The sequence below is a fragment of the Lagenorhynchus albirostris genome, chromosome 2 (assembly GCF_949774975.1).
Source record: "Lagenorhynchus albirostris chromosome 2, mLagAlb1.1, whole genome shotgun sequence".
In the NCBI taxonomy this organism is placed as follows: domain Eukaryota; kingdom Metazoa; phylum Chordata; class Mammalia; order Artiodactyla; family Delphinidae; genus Lagenorhynchus; species Lagenorhynchus albirostris.
Genome location: NC_083096.1, coordinates 69,909,630 through 69,915,015, shown reverse-complemented (window position 1 = coordinate 69,915,015; position 5,386 = coordinate 69,909,630).

Below are 5,386 nucleotides of genomic sequence, written 5' to 3'. Positions count from 1 at the left end.
AATTGAATTGAAGTAGACTTTTCAAAACTCTCAAGAATAAAATATAATAATAGCTAGTATGTATCAAGCAGTTAGCATAAGCCGGGCACTCTTATAAGGGGTGTAATGTTATTCCATTTAATTTTTAAAAAACAATATGTGAGGACTTTACCATTATTATCTGTATTTTATTATTATGTGTATGATCTGTATATGATCAGTTAAAGAAACTGAGACTCAGATATATGGATAACTTTCCAAGGACCAGGTGAGTTTAGGGAGCCAAGATTTAGACTAAAGACATCTATAAACATTTTTGAAGTTATCTATATTGTCTGTCTGATAACTTTGTGTCAATTTTTATTTCTACCAGTAGAGATTTAAAGGGTCCATTTCTTTCTTTTTCTTTTATTGAGGTGTAATTGACATACAATATTATATTACTTTTAGGGGTACAACATATTGATTCAGCATTTATGTACATTGCAAAATGGTGACCACAATAAGTCTAATTACCATCTGTTACCTTACAAAGTTAATACAATATTATTGACTATATAACCCATGCGATACATTACAACCCCATGACTTACTTTTTTTTTTTGCGGTACACGGGCCTCTCAATGTTGTGGCCTCTCCCGTTGCGGAGCACAGGCTCCGGACGCGCAGGCTCAGTGGTCATGGCTCACGGGCACAGCCGCTCTGCAGCATGTGGGATCTTCCCGGACCGGGGCACAAACCCATGTCCCCTGCATCGGCAGGTGGACTCTCAACCACTGCGCCACCAGGGAAGCCCTTGCTTTTTTTATAACTGGAAATTTGTACTCAATCTTCTTCACCTACTTTGCTCCCCCAAGCCCCCTCCCCTCTGGCAACCACTAATCTGTCCTAAAAGAGTCCGTTTCTGGGCTTCCCTGGTGGCGCAGTGGTTGAGAGTCCGCCTGCCAATGCAGGGGACGCAGGTTCGTGTCCCAGTCCAGGAAGATCCCACATGCCGCGGAGCGGCTGGGCCCGTGAGCCATGGCCACTGAGCCTGCGCGTCCGGAGCCTGCGCTCCGCAACGGGAGAGGCCACAGCAGTGAGAGGCCCGCGTAATGCAAAAAAAAAAAAAAAAAAGAGTCCGTTTCTTGAACCCCTAGTCAAGGATTATATTTGGCTACAAATAATAGAAAAACTTATAGCAGCTTAAATAGTTCAGGGGGTTATTTATCACAAAACAAAATTTCCAGGGGTAGACAATGGAGGACTGATATGAGACACAACAGTCTCAAGAGGGTACTTGACTTCTTTGATGTTCCTGCTTCACCATCCTTTGTATATATATATTTTTCAGCCTCATGAACACAGAATGGTTACTGTCTCTCCAATCATCATATCTGTATTCCAGGGAGAAAGAAGAAAAAATAATGCAGAAAGAGCAATTAGACTTCTGTTCACTAGCATTTGTTACATGGCAATTTCTAGATAGTAAGGAGGCTGAGAATTTGAATATTTTGCTACTGACATTAAAAAAACAAGGAGAAAAAATGGGATTGGAGTCATGAGCTGAGTCCACCATTAGAAGCTATGATTTATCATGTTTTTATCAATTTTTAATTTTTTTTAAAAGCAAACTTCTCATCTACATTTCTTTGATTATTAATGAAGTTGAACAATGGTAACTTTGGAATTCTGATCTTAGTTGTACTAAACCTAGAAAATAATTTAGAAACAATGGTCATTTTTAAATGCTTATTCTATCATGAAACTTTGTCTCTCCATTTATTTTATTTACAACTCCTTTTCTTTAATGGCTCATTGTCTATAAATCTGATTCTCAAACCATTGTTCTCTCTCAAGGGTGATATTTCAGGCAGTGTCATTGGAGAGATCCCTTTGACGTCTCTATATAGTCATGAAGAGAACTCTCTCAGGTAACTGAGACCACATCTGTTTTTACTCACTATTCTATCCTCAGTGCCTACCAGGTAGTAGGTGTTCAAAAAATTATTAAATCCATGCTTTAATAAATGAATGTGTGAGAGGGCAGACAGCAGAAGCAAAAAGAACTACAATCCTGCAGCCTGTGGAACAAAACAGAAAGAGAGACAAGATGAAAAGGCAGAGGGTCATGTACCAGATGAAGGAACAAAATAAAACCCCAGAAAAATAACTAAATGAAGTGGAGGTAGGCAACCTTCCAGAAAAAGAATTCAGAATAATGATAGTAAAGATGATCGAGGACCTTGGAAAAAGAATGGAGGCAAAGATCAAGAAGATGCAAGAAATGTTTAACAAAGACCTAGAAGAATTAAAGAACAACAAACAGAGATGAACAATACAATAACTGAAATGAAAACTACTCTAGAAGGAATCAATAGCAGAATAACTGAGGCAGAAGAACGTATAAGTGACCTGGAAGACAGATGGTGGAATTCACTGCTGCAGAACAGAATAAAGAAAAAAGAATGAAAAGAAATGAAGACAGTCTAAGAGACCTCTGGGACAACATTAAACACAAAAACATTCACATTATAGGGGTCGCAGAAGGAGAAGAGAGAGAGAAAGGACCCGAGAAAATATTTGAAGAGATTATAGTCAAAAACTTCCCTAACATGGGAAAGGAAATAGCCACCCAAGTCCAGGAAGCGCAGCGAGTCCCATACAGGATAAACCCAAGGAGAAACACACCAAGACACATAGTAATCAACTGGGCAAAAATTAAAGACAAAGAAAAATTATTAAAAGCAGCAAGGGAAAAATGACAAATAATATACAAGGGAACTCCCAGAAGGTTAAGAGCTGATTTCTCAGCAGAAACTCTACAAGCCAGAAGGGAGTGGCATGATAAACTTAAAGAGATGAAAGGGAAGAACCTCCAACCAAGATTACTCTACCCAGAAAGGATCTCATTCAGATTCGATGGAGAAATCAAAAGCTTTACAGACAAGCAAAAGCTAAGAGAATTCAGCACCACCCAACCAGCTCTACAACAAATGCTAAAGGAACTTCTCTAAGTGGGAAACACAAGAGAAGAAAAGGACCTACAGAAACAAGCCCAAAACAATTAAGAAAATGGTCATAGGAACATACATAACGATAATTACCTTAAACATGAATGGATTAAATGCTCCAACCAAAAGACACAGGCTTGCTGAATGGATACAAAAACAAGACCCATATTTATGCTGTCTACAAGAGACCCACTTCAGAACTAGGGACACATTCAGACTGAAAGTGAGGGGATGGAAAAAGATATTCCATACAAATGGAAATCAAAAGAAAGCTGGAGTATCAATACTCATAGCAGATAAAATAGACTTTAAAATAAAGAATGTTACAAGAGACAAGGAAGGACACTACATAATGATCAAGGGATCAATCCAAGAAGAAGATGTAACAATTATAAATACATATACACCCAACATAGGAGCACCTCAATACATAAGGCAATTGCTAACAGCTATAAAAGAGGAAATCGACAGTAACACAGTAATAGTGGAGGACTTTAACACCTCAATTACACCAATGGACAGACCATCTAAAATGAAAATAAATAAGGAAACAGAAGCTTTAAATGACACAATAGACCATATAGATTTAATTGATATTTATAGGCCATTCCATACAAAAAGAGCAGGTTACAATTTCTTCTCAGGTGCACACAGAACATTCTCCAGGATAGATCACATCTTGGGTCACAAATCAAACCTCAGTAAATTTAAGACAATTGAAATCATATCAAGTATCTTTTCTGACCACAATGCTATGAGATTAGAAATGAATTACAGGGAAAAAAAAAACGTGAAAAACACAAACACATGGAGACTAAACAATACATTACTAAATAACCAAGAGAACACTGAAGAAATCAAAGAAGAAATCAAAAAATACCTAGAGAAAAATGACAATGAAAACACGATGATCCAAAACCTATGGGATGCAGCAAAAGCAGTTCTAAGAGGGAAGTTTATAGATATACAAGCCTACCTCAAGAAAAAAGAAACATCTCAAATAAACAATCTAACCTTACACCTAAAGGAACTAGAGAAAGAAGAACAAACAAAACCCAAAGTTAGCAGAAGGAAAGAAATCATAAAGATCAGAGCACAAATAAATGAAATAGAAACACAGAAAATAATAGCAAAGGTCAATAAACTAAAAGCTGGTTCTTTGAGAAGATAAACAAAATTGATAAACCATTAGCCAGACTCATCAAGATAAAGAGGTAGAGGACTCAAATTAATAAAATTAGAAATGAAAAAGGAGAAGTTACAACAGACACCGCAGAAATACAAAGCATCCTAAGAGACTACTACAAGCAACTATATGCCAATAAAATGGACAACCTGGAAGAAATGGACAAATTCTTAGAAAGGGTATAACCTTCCCAGACAGAACCAGGAAGAAATAGAAAATATGAACAGACCAATCACAAGTAATGAAATTTAAACTGTGATTAAAAGTCTTCCAACAGGGGCTTCCCTGGTGGCGCAGTGGTTGAGAGTCTGCCTGCCGATGCAGGGGACATCGACGGTTTTGAGCCCTGGTCTGGGAGGATCCCACATGCTGCGGAGCAATTGGGTCCGTGAGCCACAACTACTGAGCCTGCGCGTCTGGAGCCTGTGCTCCGCAACGGGAGAGGCCACAACAGTGAGAGGCCTGAGTACCGCAAAAAAAAAATAATGAAAACACAAATGATTGAAGACTACACCAAAGTTTTATTGCCCAACTTATTTCTAACTTAGTTGATTTATTCCAGAAGGCCCTTCCTGACTACTATATAAATCTCTATCCCACAAATGCTCTTTGGTTTTTGTTTTAATTTAATTAATTAATTTATTTTTGCCTGTGTTGGGTCTTTGTTGCCGCACGAGCTTCCTCTAGTTACAGTGAGCGGGGGCTACTCTTCATTGCGGTGCTCGGGCTTCTCATTGCAGTGGCTTCTCTTGTTGCGGAGCACGGGCTTCAGGCGTGCGGGCTTCAGTAGTTGTGGTTCACGGGCTCTAGGGCACAGGCTCAGTAGTGGTAGTGCACGGGCTTAGTTGCTCCAAAGCATGTGGGATCTTCCCGGACCAGGGCTCGAACCCGTGTCCCCTGCATTGGCAGGCAGATTCTTAACCACTGCGCCACCCAGGATGTCCCTATATTTATTTTCATACTGTTAGAGGTATATCTTCAGGATAAATTCCTAGATTGAATTTGAATAGGATTGAAACCGAGTTCCCCTAAAACTGAATTCTCCTGCTCAGTTTATGATTAACCTCTCAATCCAAAACTTTATTCACTTTCTTGTCCCATCCCTGTTCCCCTCAGGATTGAGAAGTATCAAAGAAAAGGAGGAGATTGAAAAATGAGCAGGACCCTGCAGGGAATTCCCAGGTACAAAAAGTCCTCCTTGTCCCCTGTTTCTTGTTTGTAGAAAAAG